The sequence below is a fragment of the Danio rerio genome, chromosome 1, assembly GCF_049306965.1.
Source record: "Danio rerio strain Tuebingen ecotype United States chromosome 1, GRCz12tu, whole genome shotgun sequence".
Classification (NCBI taxonomy): domain Eukaryota; kingdom Metazoa; phylum Chordata; class Actinopteri; order Cypriniformes; family Danionidae; genus Danio; species Danio rerio.
Window position 1 is genome coordinate 52,396,347 of NC_133176.1, and position 19,457 is coordinate 52,415,803.

Sequence of the window (19,457 nt, forward strand, 5' to 3'; positions counted from 1 at the left end):
CCATTCGCCTGTATTTCTGGAGTACCCATGTTGTACTCTATTCTCTTGTTGACCCTGCTTGTCTGACTATCCCTTTGCCTAAATAAAGCTGCACCAGGAACTTCACTTGTTGCAGCCCGACACTTACTACTAAATGAATGAATGAATAAAAGATTGAATTAATTAATTAATTAATTAAATTATTTATGTATTTATTTATTCATTCATTCATTCATTTCAGTTTTCTCATGGCTGAATTTCTTCATGTTGGTTGTTCATTTAGTTTAATTTGACAAAACTACTAAGGAATGTTTAGAATGTAAAAAAAAAAAAAAAAAAAAAGTTCAACATAGTTAAAAAAACGGAATACCATTTGTTGTCAATTAATGCAGACAAAATCATCATTAAAGGGCACCTATTTTACCTTTTTTTCAGGAATTAAAATAAATCGTTTGTGTTTCCAGAATGTGTCTGTAAAGCTTAAGCTCAAAACACCCATCAGATTGTTTAGTATACATTTAGGAATATTGTGATTTTTCTGCTCTAAACACAATTTAGCTGTTTTGTTGCCTGTGCCTTTAATGCTAGTTCTCCCCACCCTCTGTCCCCATGTTCCTGTCAGAGTGTGCCTCAATCTCCGGCTGAATCAGATAAACAGCACAGTGACAGGCATGAAGGAAGCACATCTCAGTTGCTTTGCACACGTCTTGTCTTCATGATATAATTGTATGTGTTACTATGGGGAAATGTATATATGGAGCTGTCAATCCATTTGGTCGGCGGGGCAAACCATACTCCTACGCCATGTTGTGCCTCAAAATGGGAAGAATTTGGATCCTATTTGTACATCAGAAATTTAAAAAAAAAAATGGACTTATTGTCTTTATATCACCACAATATGACTGTGGACACATTATACCTACACAGTTCTGTGCAAACAGGTGCCTTAAAAATAAATAATAAAAATATCATATCTGGGACACCACATTCCACTAAAATATGTTTATGTATCTATATATGGAGAGGTTAATTTGGTTCATTTTAAACTAAAACCACATTGGGATTGAATAAATAAATAAAACTTTATTTTTATATGATGTAGTTGTCAAAGTAATCAATCAATTTTAACCACAAAAAAGTTTTAATCACAAAATGTTTTGATGTTGGGAAAAGGCCACTATTTTTATTTTACTCTATATCAAAACTGAATAGCCTCACATGTCTCCTTTCTCTCTCTATAAATGTAACAAAACAGCATAGTCTTATTTAATGTGGAGGCAGGACCTGGGGTTTGGCCTAATAAAGCCGAGTTCTAAGTATTGCAGTCATGTTCCAGATGAGGCTCTCTGCTAACATCAGAGCCTAGTCTTAACACTGTTTGAGGTGGTGCGGGTGCCCAGACAAAGTGAATTTGCATGATTAAATTAGGATGTGCACACACATATGCCAGCCCATATTTTTCCCATCACACCCGGTTTAGTGCTGATTTACAGCCTGCGGCCGGGCTTCAGTAAATTCACTCATCCTGCGGAGCACAGCGCTCTCTCTCTTTCCCTCTCTCTTCTGTCACGTTCAAAAAAGCCTCTGCATGCCAATACAACAGTTACAATACCCTCATAAATACTGAATATAAAACATTACACTATCTGACCAAGTCGTAAGTCTCTTTCACTGCTTTTTTCTCTCTTTGTTTATTAATAAGGAACCGAAGCCATGTGTTTAAAGCTTGCCAAAGTGCACAAAACTTTTAAGGATGACGCAAGGAAAGCTGAGGTACATCCTGCTGTGAAAGATGTTTGCCAGAGTAAACAGAGTAAAAATACCTGTAAATGACTGGCAAGGTCGTGTCTTAAATGATGCACTATACATGCAGTAAACTGCAAAAAAATTATTTTTTGACTTGAGTTTTTGTCTTGTTTGTAGTCCAAATGTCTAAAAGTTCCTAAATCGCAAAGCATTTTCCATAGACAAGTAAATATTACAGTCTTGTTTTCTGAAATAAGTTACATTTAAGTGAGTTTTAAATTAAAACAAGCTAAATAATCCAATTTCAAAGCAAAGACTTTTGAAAAACTGGCTTTAGACTTACTATTTCTGAAAACAAGACATTAAGTGTTACTTGACTATAAATTGCTTCTTTATTCAAGAACTTTTAGATATTTGGACCAGAAACAGAAAAAAGAAAAGCATTTTTTTAAGTGAATTTACTCAGCTAGTCTTTATACCGTTATGTAGTCAACCATCATTGGAACCTATAAGCACTGACACGTCCACAACTTCATTGCGCAGGTTAAATTCCACACGTTTAATCTTTTCATTTAAACAAGTGCATCATATAGTTATTTAAAGTACATTTTAGAAGCGCAAACAGAAGATGTTTTGAGGTAATCATTAGTCAATTGTTTTTTTCAGCTTCTAAAGCATAAGACACCCAAAGTGTATGGTAAAATTCTGTGGTGTCTTTTCCCACAGAACTAAACTACAAACTTCTTCGCCAGTGGCAGGACGTTGACACACGAAGATACTATTTTTTTAACATGTCAGTGTTTACAAATAGATTAACAATAAAACCAAGGCTGTGTCTTAGAACAGTATGAAAGTGTGCCCGAATTCATAGAATATTATTAACAAAACATAAATGGCCGTTTTAAGGAATTATTTTATCTGGAAGCGCATACATGTCTCACAATTTTCACTTTTTCAAGCAAATAGCAAAAATAAAAATAAAAAATTCCAAACAACAATACTCAATATCTAATGCTATTGTTAAACATGACCTCGAGCCATTATGATTAAGTTGGTTTTGTATTCGAGCGTTTATTCTGTGACAACTTGTGACACGCTCAATGTTATTTACCAAGCTACTGTGAGTCTAAATTATAACTTAAAAAAAAACATAAGCACTATTTAATTGACTGAACAATGTTGTACTTTGGTAGTCCTTGCCTGCGTAGTTCCCTATATTTACATTTAGCAAAGAACACTGAAATTATGTCATAAAGGAGAAAGCCTTAAAGTGCGAATATAAAACCTTTTTTTTTTCTCAATGCCATTAAGTAACAGAAAATGGCGCTCAGAGCTCACCTCTAAAGCTAATTAAACATCTTAAACAGAATTCAGTCAACATAATTATGACATCTGTACACTCTAAAACATTTTAAAATATATACTTTCACAAAACTATAAAGGAATGATTAAACACATACCTGAAAACGGTGAGGGGATTAATTAATCAGCCGCTTCTGTAACCTCTCAAACAAACTTTGTTTGCATAATGGAGAAAAAACGCGCGAGTTTGCCCCCTAGTGATCGTCAAGACAATATTAATCGATTGCCTAACTTCTTGACTAAACTGATCGAACATAACCAAGAATATATATATATATATATATATATATATATATATATATATATATATATATATATATATATATATATATATATATATATATATATATATATATATATATATATATATATATATATAAATAATGTAATTGCATTTGATAATTCTTTTTAAATGGATCCAAAATATTCAGAATATTGAACAATGTCAATGTTTCAAAGAATTATGACTTGTTTTGTATGATTATAAAAACATATTTCACTCGGAGACATAACCTTTTTAGATTTACAAAAAAAAAAAAGACTTCATCAGCGCTAGACTGTTTGTCAATTAAATTATACCAATATTAATATTAATAATAAAGTTATTTGCATTTTTATCACAAAAATATTTTAACAAATTTTCAATAATATTATTTTAAGCTTTTCTTTGCCTGTGTTCAGTGTTTCCGGGATTGCCAGTCACTCACTGAGGCTGGATCAGATTTGTCAAATAATTTTTAACTATTATAATGTTTTTGCCCCACAGCTCAGTAATGAGCGCCTTTGGTCTTGAAATGCTTCTAAAACCTTCTGAGACTGATTTAATTCAGCAGCGCTGAAAGAGCATGAACATTCTGGCATTAGGACGTAATCCATGTCTTCCGGCTTAGCTTTGTGCCACGATTTTGCATTGTGTTAGTTTTTGTTTCCTGGAAATAACATGACAGCACAGATTTCCAATGTCCTCCTATGTAAATGCTCTCTACAGTCAGCAAGTTTTCAGCTCGAAATAATCCTTTTATTTATATTTCTGTTCATTTTCAAAAAAACATAAAGGTTTAGGAAATGGCATTCATTAGTAGAACTCAAAGAAATTAAACCACATTCATAAGTTGTATATATATATATATATATATATATATATATATATATATATATATATATATATATATATATATATATATATATATATATAATCTAGTATTTGTCAAGCAAAATAATTTTCATTTAAATTTTAACTATATATTTGTATATATATTTTTTACAATCCACAATGCAGTGCTGTTTATTTAAAGTAATGCTATTGCTTGCATTTTAAAAGTTTCTCAAAGTGTCTTGAACCATGTCTTTTATCATTTATTCATTCATTCATTCATTCATTCAAGTTTATTAGTATAGTACTTTATACAATGTTTATTGTTTTAAAGGAGCTTTGCAAAAGGTTAAAGTTAAATTTACAATTAAATATAAGTTATTATATACAGACATAGTTAACCCTTAATTTATTGCACAAATAAACACACCAATGTTTGTATTTTTTAATAATAATTTTAATTATTTTAATAATCCTTATTTTCTTGTTTCTTTTATTCTTGAATATGTAAAGCACTTTGTATTACCATTGTGTATGAAATGTGCTTGCAACCAGGTACCTTAAAAAGATTTAGTAAATCCAATTAGCCATTTTTTTCTGTGTAAAACAATCAGTGTAGTGTAAAAAGAAAGCAAAACAATTAAAAAAAATGCCTTAATGTACAGTTGAAGCCAGAATTATTAGCCACCTGAATTATTAGCCCCCCTGTTTATTTCTTTCCCCAATTTCTGTTTAATGGAGAGAAGATTTTTTTAACACATTTCTCAACATAACAGTTTTATTTACTCATTTCTAAAAACTGATTTATTTTATTTTTGCCATGATGACAGTCAATAAAATTTGACTACATATTTTTCAAGACACTTCTATACAGCTTGAAGTGACATTTAAATGTTTAAGTTAAGTAGGTTAACCAGGCAGGTTAGAGTAATTAGGCAAGTTATTGTATAATGATGTTTTGTTCTGTAGACTATCGAAACAAATTTGCTTAAAGAGGCTTATAATTTGCTCTTCAGTGTTTGGACTCTCAATAATGACTTCAAACCACACTGAACTGAGCTAAACTGAACTGAACTTATACACTAAAAACTGAACTACCCTAATCCAGTTACTATGACCATTTATGTGAAGCTGCTTTGACACAGTCTACATTGTAAAAGCGCTATACGAATGAAGCTGAATTGAATTGAATTGAATAATTTTGTCCTTAAAATGGTTCTCTGTTTTTTTTTTTTTTTTTTTGTCTAGCCGAAATAAAACAAATAAGACTTTCTCCAGAAGAAAAAATATTATCAGACATATTGTGAAAATTTCCTTGCTCTGTTAAACATCATTTGAGAAATATGTTTAAAGGAAAAAAAAAAAAATCAAAGGGTGGCTAATAAATCTGACTTCAACTCTATATATATGTTTGCCCTTGGTCCAGATCACAGGAACCAAATTACAGATGCGAACGCGCCCTTAACTGCCACATAGTATGTAAATACTTTTCTGATGCCACTTTAAGTGTGTGACAGCAGTGCTATAATGAATCAAACTGCTGATTTTTATGTCACACATATATTTAAATACAGTCATAAGACATCATAAAGGTGAGCAAAATGATGTAAATCTTTCGCACCTGTCAGGCAAAGTAATCGTCCTTGACTTGGTATGTAGGGAAGCATCCTTTTGTTCTGAGGCGTCTCGCACAATTGAAAGTCTGTGGGCGGATTTGAGATTGCCAGTCTCGCTCTCCAGACCTGTAAGCATTTTATGTGCAATCGACATTCTAGTCTCGATGACCTTTCGCCAGATTCAGACATACTTGTGAATGACAAGCACATTGATTCTGTAGCCGAGCACTTTGTCTCCCATTAGGCGAAAACAGGAGTCGTCGCAGGTGATTATGAAAGAATATTTTCCCATTACAACAGAGACGGATCAAAGCGGCACAACTGGAACTCACGTGTGCCTTTGTGTCCGACTCCTTCAGCTACGCACACACACATTTATAATTACTTTAATACATAAAATGAGTGTCATTAACTTTTATTTGGAGGACAAAAGACAAAATGGAGTTATTGGCGACCAAAAGAAATCAGCGACCCTGAACTGTCTGAAACAAGTCTGCATAGATTCGTTAAACATTTGCATAATGCCAGTCTAAGGATTTCATTGGCTGCCTATGAACAACACCTTCTTTTACCCTCAAACATTACAGGAGGAGAGAGTTTGGAGTGTGTTGCTGACATCTCTATAGGACGCTGTTTTCTGTGCTTTATTGCTGAGCTTGAGGATTACGATAGTGTTGCTGTATTCATAACTGTTATAAGTGCTGTTGAAATTTAGATATAGGCTCCGTCCAAAATAACATATTTTTCAACTATATAGCGTGTGAACAGTATGTGAGATGAGTATATGTCTGAATTCATAGGGCCCTATCATATACCTGGTGCAATAAGCCGCAAGACGTGTATGGTGTGATTTATTGCTATTTTCAGACCAGTGCAACTGTAATTTTCACGTTTTGCACCACGTTGTTTAAATAGCAAATCCATCTGTGCCACTTTGTGGACTCATGGGTATTCCGGTCTAATAAGGAGGTGTGTTGAGGCGCATTTTTGGAGCGTTGCTATTTTGAGAAACTGAAATAAACTGCGCCATTGACCTACTGAAAGCAGGTCTAAAGTCCAGCAGAGCGCATTAGTTATGCACCTATGCAGGTCCAAATGCTTACACAAAGCTTAATGCACACAGGATTTGCAGCAATACACAAATATATTTACATATAAAATTAATTAGAGGATTAAAATGTTACAAAAGTTATTATTTTCTACATAAATATAAAAACCACTACCTCCATGCCTTCTTCATCTCTGGGGGCTTTTTTCAGTTCATTCATGACAATTTGCATTTGTATAATATTATTAGCAGTATTATTTAATATATTATATTATTTGTACATTTATATTTGTTTTAATAAAAACACCTTTAGATTTGTCCACCTGTTGGGTTCTGGAGACGTATACATAACCATATGGGGCATAAGAATTGAATGTGTGTTTGGATATAACTAAGTTTTTTGAGCACACTTTGTTATTATTGTTCATTTATTCGTTTGCTGGAAATTAGAACTGAATTTAGACATAGCTTTGAAACATATTTTTGTGCTTAACAAACAAAATTAAATATGTAGGCTAATGGATGTCTTCAGTGCAGTGAGTTTCCATTGTTCCTTACGCCAGTAAAGTAAAGTAAAGTAAAGAGTTAATGTAAAGTAAAGAGGCCGAACTGTTTGACACTAGGCGAGAAGTCCAATGCTTCCAAGTGTAATGCTTTTTTGTGAAAAAATAATGCTATCCTCTAAATTTGTTTTTCTAAACATTTAATTCAACATTTTCTCAAAGTTCAATGAATTTATTCTTGAAAAGTAATGGCTTCATTCTCTAAATTGTATCAGTTCATTCATTCATTGTCTTGTCGGCTTAGTACCTTTATTATTCTGGGGTCGCCACAGCGGAATGAACCGCCAACTTATCCAGCAAGTTTTTACGCAGCGGATGCCCTTCCAGTCTCAACCCATCTCTGGGAAACATCCACACACACATTCACACACAAACTCATACACTACGGAAAATTTAGCTTACCCAATTCAACTGTACCGCATGTCTTTGGACTGTGGGGGAAACCGGAGCACCCGGAGGAAACCCACGCGAACGCAGGAAGAACATGCAAACTCCACACAGAAACGCCAACTGAGCCGAAGCTCGAACCAGCGACCCAGCGACCTTCTTGCTGTGAGGTGACAGCACTACCTACTGTGCCACTGCTTCACCCTTGTATCAGTTTATTCTTCACATTTTTTAAAAACTTTTTTTGTCTAAATTAATTTTTTTTTTTTAAAACAATGTCGATTGTATTAGTTTATTTCAACATTTTATCTCAACAAAGCAATTTTTTCGTTAAAAAATATTACTTTATACTTGAAATTTGATGATTCCTGGTTATTTTTCCTGGTTATTCTTCAAATTTTATTTAAACATTTTTCTTTCAGTTTAAAGAGTTTTTTTCCTCAAAAAAGAATAACTATATAGACCATTTTGGAGGATGTAAACAAAAACAATGGTCCCAACATATTTCCTGTTGTACATTTTTAATTTCTATAGTTCTGAGAATCCAAAAAGAGCCATATATTGAAAAATAATTTTATGATAGCTATTTTAAAATTAAATTATGAGTGAATTGCCTCATGCTACAGTTATAAAGTAGTTTGATAACAAGCAGGAAATGTTCATAGGCCAATGACAAGACCACATTGAAATGGTCTATTCTCAAAATTGTGTTGGTTTGTTCTCAGTTACTTTATACTTGAAACTTCATGATTCATGGTTTCATTTTATTCATTCATTTTCTTTTCGGCTTAGTCCCTTTATTAATCTGGGGACACCACAGTGGAATGAACCGCCAACTTATTCATCATATGTTTTACGCAGCAGATGCCCTTCAAGCTGCAACCCATCTCTGGGAAACAGTCATACACACATACATACGCTACAAACAATTTTAGCTTACACAAATTCACCTGTACCGCATGTGTTTGAACTGCATGTCTTGGGAAACAGGAGCACCCAGAGGAAACCCATGCGAACACGGGCAGAACATGCAAACTCCACACAGAAATGCCAACTGACCCAGTCGAGGGTCGAACCAATGACCTTCTTGCTGTGAGGCATTTGTGCTACCCACTGCGCCACTGTGCTGCTTGTTCTTAGCATTTTATTTCAAAATTCTTTTTCATAATTTAAATCCAATTATTCTTTTTTCTTCGGCTTAGTCTCTGGTTGTCAGGGGTTGCCACAGTGGAATGAACCACCAATTATTCCACCATATGTTTTATGCAGAGAATGCTTTTCCAGCCGCAACCCAGAACAGGGAATACACTCTCACATTTACACACACACACACACACACACACACACACACACACACACACACACACACACACACACACACACACTCAAACACTACAGCCAATTTAGTTAATTCAATTCACTTATATCATGTCTTTGGCCTGAGCCACCGTGGCACCAACCTTTGAAATTCCAAATATAATGATTCATGTTTTTTTATGATTTTGTTTTAAATTCTCTAAATTTAAAGAGTTTAATCTCACATTTGAAATATTTTAATCTCGAGATGGTTTGATTTTTTTTATTTAGCTTGGCCCTAATCCTGTTATATCTTATATATAAAGCCTACATCCTATACATTATGTGTGTGTGTTTATGTACACGTTTATATACAGTAGTCAACATTTCAATAGCTTTAATACAACTCTGATGAAAGGTTTATATATAGGGAGAGAGAATATAACTGAGAAATAAAACCATGACCCCAAGTATCATTTTAAATCGAATCTTGCAGAATGAAAAGACACACTGTTGTGCATTTTCTCATATGCTGACTACAGAACAACACAAAAATTTGGCCAGAGTTAATAAATGCCCTCTCCGTAGCGAAAGGAAATAATCCCTTTAGTGCTTTCTCTTTGTCCTGCTGTGTGTGTCTACCTGTCTCTCGCTGTATATCTCTCTCTGTCTCTGCTGGACTGCGCTATACTGTATTTATTGGTAGACTGCTTTCACAAATCAAGCGACCGAGGGATGATTAGCTGTGCATATTCTGTGGCAGTCAGCACTGTGTTGGCTGCTAATACTGTTTGAGCCGAGCGTAAATTAAATATTGTCCCCTCCGCTCACAACAGATCCCTGTCTTCTGTTTGCTGAATGTGTGCATTGGTAAATGCAAAAAGTCCGCAAAAACTCATGGCAAACATTCACTGAGCCTTCATGTGCATATGACTTAATAAAATGATTAAAATGATATGACTGAATTCTGTATTTGATAGAGTAGAGAGGAATGTGAATTAAATATATATACATATACATACAGCATGTTTGTTGTAGTTTTATGCTAATATACTGTTGCTGCATATGCTTTTTTAATTAAGTTTTTTATATTTTAAATGACAACAAAAATGTGAATGTTTTATTATTATTATTATTATTGTTGTTGTTGTTGTTGTCAGTGATATATTTATTTAAGATTTTTTTATATTTAAAATGTATATGAATAATAATTAATGAATAATAAATAGAATTAATAAACACATTCACAAATGTAAATAAATGTTATAAAATAATAAAATAAATACATGATAATAATAGTAATAATAACAATGAAAAATAGTCATTATTATTATATCATATGTAATATTTTAATGAACAATATTTTTATAATAATATGCTAAAATGCTCCATGTATTTACATTAATAAATAAAAAGATTTTTTAATATTGCTGTTGTTGATGTTGATTTGAAAATGATTAAAATTGTAAAATAAATAATGAAATGAAAAATAAAAATGAGCAGAAAAAGAACAACAGCAATGCCCTGCTCACATAAATACATTTAAAAAAAAAAAATAAAAAAAATAAAAAAAAAAAAAAATATATATATATATATATATATATATATATATATATATATATATATATATATATATATATATATATATATATATATATATTACAATGTAAATAAAAGTACTAATAACAGAATACATAAATAAATACATGCATACTAATATATTCCACAACAATAACAACAACAATAATATAATAAAAAATAACAAAAAATTAAAATAAATAATTATTTTAATGAATAATAATAATAATAATAATAATAATAATAATAATAATAAATGCTCTATATATTTACAATAATAAATAAAAAATATTATTGATTTTGTTGATGTTGATTTAAAAATGGTTAAAATTGTAAAATAAATTATGAAATTAATATTAATAACAAAATGGTTGATAAAGAACAACAGCACGTTCACATAAATACATAAACAAATAAATAAATATTATTACAATATAAATATAAGTGCTGATGATACAATACATCATTAAAAACATGAATCCTAATATATTCAACAACAGCAACAACAATAATAATAATATGCTAAAATGCTCAATGCATTTACATTAATAAATACAATATTTTTATTATTGCTATTGTTGATGTTAAAAATGGTTAAAATCATACAATAAATAATTAAATAAATAACAATAAAGAATAAAACAACAACATCAATACCATGTTCACATAAACAAACAAACAAACAAATAAATATTATTACAATGTAAATAAAATTACTTATAAAAGCAAAGACGAAAAAACACATGGATACATATATATTTAATAATAATATTATTATTTTTTTTTTTAATTAAAATTGTCACAATAACCAGAAATCTAACCCTCATAGATCACTGGAGAACATTCACATTTACAAGAACTACAATCCTGCCTTTATACAGAAGTCCTGTCATGCACCACACACACACCTGTTCCAAGCCTCCTTGGATTAGACTCACACAGCTGATCCTGCTCATGTACTAATTACACTACACATATATACAGCTCACTTTGAAACTCTCATTGCTGAGTCTTGTTTGGTTTACCCTGTAACATTACAAAGCATTTCCTGGTATAGTTTCTACATGCTCCAACCCTTGCTTTGTTTTATCGTTTACCCTGTCTGCTGCCTGTACCGACCATCTGCCTGTTACCTGACGACGCCTCTGATTGCCTTGTTTTTACCTGTTTGCGCCTGTTGTTGATCATTGCCTCTCTGATCACGATTCTCTCCCTTGTAGATAAAATAATATAATTTATTATTGTTATTATTATTATTATTATTGTTATGTTACAATAATGGAAATGTGTTTCATTTTTGGACAGCAAATAAAACCTCATTAACTACTAACAAACTTGGCTTCTTGCAAATTTATAATCATTATAACTGACATCACCTCTAACATAAGTCCATATATATACACAATACAGGTGTACAGTGCATGGCTTAACAAAGCTGCTCCTCCAGAAATCCCCTAAACAACTGCAAGAGCAGAAAGCTTGCCATTTCTCAGCCTCTCATATAGAGCTGCCTCCATTAGTGCAAAGCAGAGGCCCGCTTTTATGCTGCTCTGCAATCATGTTTCACTCCCTCGCAGGTCTGCCTCTATTTAGGCAGGCAGGGACCGGTCCGACACAGGCTTAAAAAGAAACCCCGGCTCTGATTCTTGAGAGCCACTCTCTCTGGGAAATCTAGTGAGCTGTGATGACTGTAAAAATATCTTCTTTTCTGGAAACTACAGGTAGTAATTGAAGTTGTTCTCTGGGGTGACCAATGACGTATAAGTGCTTCCCGCTTACCAATTTTTCCTGACTAGCAGATATAAATGACCGTCAGGGTTTGACAAACATGCAGAATGTATTAAAGGGGCGTACAATTTGCACAATTTAAAAGCGCTCGCATATTACTGAGAAATTCATTACGGATTTAGATGTATATATGGAATCGATTTGGATAATTTTAGGATGAATAAATCTAAAGTAATTCTGTATACCTAAATAAATAACAACAAAATTATGTTCTATGTGTCTTTAATATTGCTTGCACCCAAGTGACAACCTCCCGCTCTTCATTCAGAAGTAACTGAAACTGCAATTCATTGAAATTCCGCTCGTCTTAACTCCATAACAGAGCGAATTTCTATTGACCCCACTGTTAAAATGGCCTTCTTTACAGCACAAAAAGGTGATTACAGCCTGGTACAAAGAACGATTTTGGTTCCTATAGCTAATATCACCCTTCATGACAACTGTAAGGGGGTGATTTTTTTTGTAACTCATCTGTTTGTTTATATTAAATTATATTAAGTCTGCATAATAAAGGGCGGAGCCACTTGAGTGACAGCTAGGTCTCGCTGTCTCATCACCTTAGCTGATTCCGGCTGTATAGCAACTGAACTCAGCATATACATTTTTGTTTTGTTTTATATGGCTTTACACAGCCAGTTGCTTTTTGGAATTATTTCGTACAATTATCAGATGATATGGCATGCTGTGTGCGTTTAATTATGCTCACAAACCATTCACACGGCCTTCATTTCCCAGGTGAGTGAAATTCTATACTTATATAGTCTGTGTAATCAGTCCAAAAGCAGCTTCAACTTTGAGTGTCTAATCAACAGTGACTTGGAGTAGGTGAGTGTGTGTGTTGCATGACTGGGATCTGTAGTCCATAAACCAGCAGGTTTGTAGTTCGTGTAAATGTGTGTTTACCACAGGCTGGATTGATGGTGATCGTGACATAGGAACTGCCTCGCTATATAAAAATCTTTCCAGCTTAATTTTAATTCATATTTCAGTTAGGTGGACATTTTCTTTTATTTTTTATTACTAAAATATGTTTTGACTATTAAAACAGAGTCTATAAAAAAACTAGAAAAATTTGAATAAAAAAAAATATGAAATTGGGGGTAAAATCTGAATATTAAGATAAAAGAATTTAAGAAAAAAAAGGCCCTAGTGTAACAATATCTGTGTCACAGTAACACCGAAGCACTTTTGCAATGTGTGTCGACTAATTACCACACTCTTTTCTTAGCCATTAACTAAGAAATGTGCTGAATAACTCCACTAATCAGTTGGCTCTGCTAATTGATGTCCTATTCTCTCTTTTTTTAGGGATGTTATTGTTTCTTATGCTTGCTAATTCACTGAGTGTTAACTATGCAGGTTGAGTCCATATGCTTGCACTAATGAGGTCAGAAAAGTCTTTGAAGTAGCGCAGCTGCCACTTCATTAATCTTTGTGTTTGTGTGTGAAAATGACCCGGTGTTAATAAGCCCATTTTGCTTTTTCCAAAGACTCAGATTCTTCTGGGTTTCGTCTTTTTTTTTTTTTTTTTTGCTTTCAGTTGTCCAGTTGGATATCAGGTCAGGTTTTGTAGCTCTTAGAACTGCTGATTGTAAATCTGAAACACTTTGGCTGGCTTTCTTGTTCTTGTTTTCCTGTCTCGCTGAACTTGCTTTTTTTACTTTTTATTCATTTGTCAGATGCTTTTATCCAAAGTGACGAAGAAAAATGGAAGAAAACATACTGTTCTGTATGAACAAATGAACAACATGCAGATACCTTGACATTTCTGAGTTTATTCTAAAAGTGGTGTTGACTTGAAATTATCACTCTGGTTTCACCTGTATCATCCTGCTAATGTAGATGTTGAACTGAAGCACCTGCTACTCATATACAATGACTAAGAGCTGAGGGTTGCTGAAGAACTTCTGAGAGATTTTAGATGCTGTCTGGGCTTTTACTGCCTTTCTACACCTCACTTTTTTCATGTGTTCAATACTCTTTTCTTCATTTTTGTTTTCTTTTCATATATAATTTTTTTGGGGTGTTACCCAACATCTGGTAAAAATTTTAAGTCAAAAGCACTTTTAGAAATAAGCTTTCTGAGAAAAATGGTGACATGTTCAATACTTATTTTCCAATTTGTATGTATAACTTAAACTTAAACTCCTTAAACTCTAACTTAAACTCCTCGCAATAACTGCACTGTTTAACATTTGCACGTTTAAAATTTGCACATTCACTGCACCACATTGAACTGTTTACTTATTGAACTGTACATACCCACTGCATATAGGCATTTGTAATTATGTACACACCCACCATACATATACACTTGTAATCATGCTTATTAATCTGCATACTACTGATTATTAATAGCAACCTGTACATATATTCATATATTGTAACATATACACTTGTAATCATGTTCATCTATCCCTGTACATACATTCATATATTGTAACATATACACTTGTAATCATGTTTATCTATCTGCACACGAATTATTAATAGCAACCTGCACATATATTCATATATTGTAAATCTGGTCATAGCTTCTCCAACCTGTATATAATGTTCATAGTACATCCATCTGTAAATATCACTATATTTTTCTATAACTGCACTTTATAACTTATTCCTGTATCCTGCACTTGCTGCTATTGCACTGCTGGTTAGACCTAAACTGCATTTCATTGCATTGTACTTGTACATGTGTAATGACAATAAAGTTTAATCTAATCTAATCTAATCTAACATCCTCAGGTCCTCTCAATTTATATTTTCTTTATAGATGTGTGTTTGAGAAATATTTTTATGTAATTGTAACCACGGGGAGTGACACTTACAACTGAGGTAAGATCCAATATGCAGGTTTATTGGTCGTCAGGCAAGCAATGGTCAATACTGGTACAAACGTGTATGTGTAGGCTGTCCAGAATCGTAATCAGTAACAGGCTAAAGGTCAAAAGGCAGGTGGCAGGCAGGAGAACGAGAATACAAGGCTACGTAAAACACAGGGAAACAAGACAAGGAATAACGCGTTGTAATGTCATCTACTGATCAACAAGACTCGACAATAGGTGTGAGTGAATGTGCTGCTTAAATAGTGTGTGCAATCAGTCTCTGACAATTCTCAGGTGGTGAGAGCAATCAGTCTAGATGAGGAAGCATGTGTGAGTGTGACCGGAGTGCATGTATGAAAATGTAGTCCAGAAATGGCGGATTTGTAGTCCATGGTTATAGTTAGTGTAAACCAGCGATCTTCTGAAAGACGATCGCTGGTAATCGTGACAGTAATATTTTAATATTATTCTAAAAAGTTTAGTTCATATTAATTTTAACATATCACCAATGTTTTAGCTTCAGAAGTGTTAATAAATCAATGTTTTGTGGAATGGCCTAGATTTTCAATCACAACTCTTTATTTCAATGGTCGCTATTGAACATTTTGTTGACTAAAAGTTGCATTGCAACTACATGCCAATTACTTCCCATTTGAGTTTTAGTATACTCCTGGCTTAATATCTGTTCATATGCTCTTTCAACAGACATTTAACTGAAATTAAGAAACTTTGCAAGTACATGTCAACTCTAACCTAACAGTCTGCTTATAATCAGTTAGTTGGCATGTAGATACAATGTAATTTAAATTCAACAAAATTATTTATGATCTTTCAGGATTTTCTTTGACAAAAATATTAGTAATTACAGACCTTTGTCAAATAATCCAATAAACCATACTAAAACATACCTAATAAATTCAGTAAATTCTGATAATTCTCAAATTTTCTACGTATAAATAAATAGTGATAAAAGGTCAAGTACTCACTAAAACGATGAATCTTTCTAGATGTTTCATCTGTGTAAATACATGTTCTAGAAAGAAAGAAAGAAAGAAAGATAGAAAGATAGATAGATAGATAGATAGATAGATAAATAGATAGATAGATAGATAGATAGATAGATAGATAGATAGATGGATGGATGGATGGATGGATGGATGGATGGATGGATGGATGGATGGATGGATGGATGGATGGATGGATGGATGGATGGATGGATGGATGGATGGATGGATGGATAGAAAGAAAGAAAGAAAGAAAGTTAGTTCTTTAAGGTTCCACACAGTGACAGCTGTATTTGAAGAGCTGATTGATTGTGAAATGTTCTTATTTCCACAATTTTTGTTTTTAAATTTTTGTATTTGATGCATCAATTAAGACAAATACAGATAACCAATAACTCTTCTTATTTAGAAGCCAATATACAGATTGCTGAACACAAACATTTGAAGACATTTTGTGAAGTACTCCATAATTGATCTTCTGATACACTGTGAAATATTCAACCTAAAGTTTACATAAATTACTGGCTAATTATTGCTTTTGTTTCACTGTAGGGTACTGTATGTAAATTCACAGTAAATTACTGTGAGGTAGTTAATAATAACAATAATTCTGTATATATTTTCAAAATTTAAAAAAGTGTCTGTATTGGCATACAATTTTGTGTGTATTAATTTCTATGTTGAATAAAATAAAGTGTTAGAATTCCTATAACTAACCTGCAAATGTTATAGCCCTTTTTACAGTAATTTGCTGTAATCATGATGCTGCCTCAATTTCACAATAAAATTCTAAGTACAAAAAAATTCAGTTAAATTTCTTTAAAGTGACTCTAATGTAATTTACTGTGAAAAATTACAGTAACATGTTGTGAAGTTCTGGGATTTTCTTTACAGTGTACTTTCTCATTGAGCCAATAACAAAGGATCTTATGAGCTCAGGGCTCTCTCTTGGGACAACATGCCAAACTTGCTTTTTAATCATTCATCAGCTAAGTGTGAACTCTTGAAGTAAAAAACTATTTAAAATAGCCACTGATACTGTTATTAATTTACTCTGTTGTTTTTATTTCAGTTGTATCATTCACAATGTGACTATTGTCAACTGCAACATTTCTCAATGTAGTTGATATCCTACTTAAAATTTCTATACATTTTACATTTTAAACTACAGTTTCTACCAAAAAGTCCTACCAAAAATATGTATTTCTCTGATGGGGAAATAATTGTTTAACACGTCACCATTTTTCTCAGAAAACATATTTGTTAAGGTGCTGTTGACTTGAAAAATGTCTCCGGATGTTTGTAACAAGCAATCCAAGAAATCCATATATGCAAAGAAAACAAATATAATTAAATTACAAATGAAGTTATTTGTAATAAAATGAAATGACGCAAAGAAAAAGTATTGAACACATAAGAAAGGGAAGTGTAGAAAGGCAAAGCCTGAAATATCTTAGGAGTTTTTCAATAACCCTCTGTCCTTAATCATTATAAATGAATATTCACTGCTTCAGTGCAATCTAGATTATCAGGATGATGAAGATGAAACCAGAGTGGGCATTTCACCAAGATAACGAGAGAAAGAATTTTCTTTCAGAGAAAGAATTTTCTTTCAAAGAAAGAAAATCAAGCAGTAGAATGGCCCAGCCAATCACCTGACTCGAATCCAATAGAAAATACCAAATAAAGCTCAGATTTGATAGACGAGATCCACAGAGCCGTCCAGATTTTTACACTCTGGTAAAGTCTGTAAAGAACTCACACCTGAGCAATTCATGTGTCTTCATTCTTCGTATAAAAATGTCTTTAAGCTGTCATCACCAAAAAAAAAAAAACTTTATATAAAGTATTAAATTCATTTCAGTATTTTAGCACTTTCCCCTTGTGTCATGTCATTGTTAATACACATAACTCATATTTCAGATTTCTTTGTTTTGTTTTATTCTTATGTTTGTATTATTTTTGTTTTTACCAAAATCTGGTTCAACTCCAAGTCATCAGCTCCTTTAGAAATATTATTCCCAAGAAAAAAACATGACGTGCTCAATACATATTTTCCTCGCTGTATTTCTCATTAACCTTGCAGAGTGTCACCTCATCTGGTTCCTCTGCTCCTCTGTACATTCACAGTTATTGTTTTTTTTTTCTCATGTTATTTAATGCTGCATTGACTCTTGAGGTCTTAAACCACAATATTGGTCCTAGAAATGTTATGACTTCCTTTCACGGCTCTGTTCTCCCTTACCTATGCCCCTAATATTTCACGCCACGTTGATAAAATAACGGAAATATGAAAAACCCATTGGGCTGAACATATGTTGCGTAAATGCTGAGCATATGTTGCATAAATTTTGAGATCCCACTTCACCTTGAGATAAGGTCGTTCACATAAAACTTGTAGCCTTGGGCGGGGAAAAAATTCTGTTTTGAATCCAGAATTTTGCTTTATTTTGTTACGATTTTTTTTATTTCTGAGTATGTTGCTTCTACTGCTGGCTCAGTGGTTACACTGTCGTCTCACAGCAAGAAGGTCACTGGTTTGAGTCCCGGCTGGACCAGTTGGGATTTTGTCACCTTGGAATTATAAATTTCTATCTGCATTCTGAATGATTTTGAGATTTTGAGCTTCAAAGCTTTTGCATTCCATAGTAATCAGTAAGTGTGTAAGTCTTAAAATGTAAACAACTTCTAAAAAACATCACATAATGTAAATAAGTTGTCATTTAATAAGAATATGTCAATAACTCAATTTTGACAAAAAATGTCAGCTAGAACCTTATAATTCTAAGGTGACGATTTCTGTGTGGAGTTTGCATGTTCTTCCTGTGGTGGCGTGGGTTTCCTCCGGGTGCTCCGGTTTCCCCCACATTCCAAAGACGTGCGCTATAGGTGAATTGGGTAAACAAAATTGGCCGTAGTGTATTTGTGCGAATGAATGTGTATGGGTGTTTCCCAGTACTGGGTTGCAGCTGTAAGGGCATGCATAAAGCATATGCTAGAATAGTTGGTGGTTTATTCCTCTGTGGTGACCTCTGATAAATCAGAGACTAAGCCTGAGAAAAAAAAAAGAATGTTGTTCATACAAAGGACTGCAGAGTGCAGAGTCTGATACAATGTGTAATTGAAACTAAATGCTGAGAAAAGGGACAATTTTCTCTTGCTGCATCTAAAC

At 32.9% G+C, this 19,457-nt stretch overlaps 2 protein-coding genes across 5 annotated transcripts in view; both read right to left on the reverse strand.

Annotated features, from left to right (window-relative positions):
• sorcs1 (sortilin-related VPS10 domain containing receptor 1) overlaps positions 1-3,279 on the reverse strand; it is a 474,217-nt gene extending 470,938 nt beyond the window's left edge. For all 4 annotated transcript variants that reach the window (XR_012408194.1, XR_012408190.1, XM_073954505.1 and 1 more), the window contains exon 1: positions 3,186-3,279. The gene's annotated coding sequence lies outside the window, so the exon portion shown is untranslated. The remainder of the gene's footprint in view (positions 1-3,185) is intronic.
• Positions 1-19,457, reverse strand: part of gsk3bb (glycogen synthase kinase 3 beta, genome duplicate b) — an 834,817-nt gene that overhangs the window by 508,111 nt on the left and 307,249 nt on the right. The window lies entirely within an intron of this gene.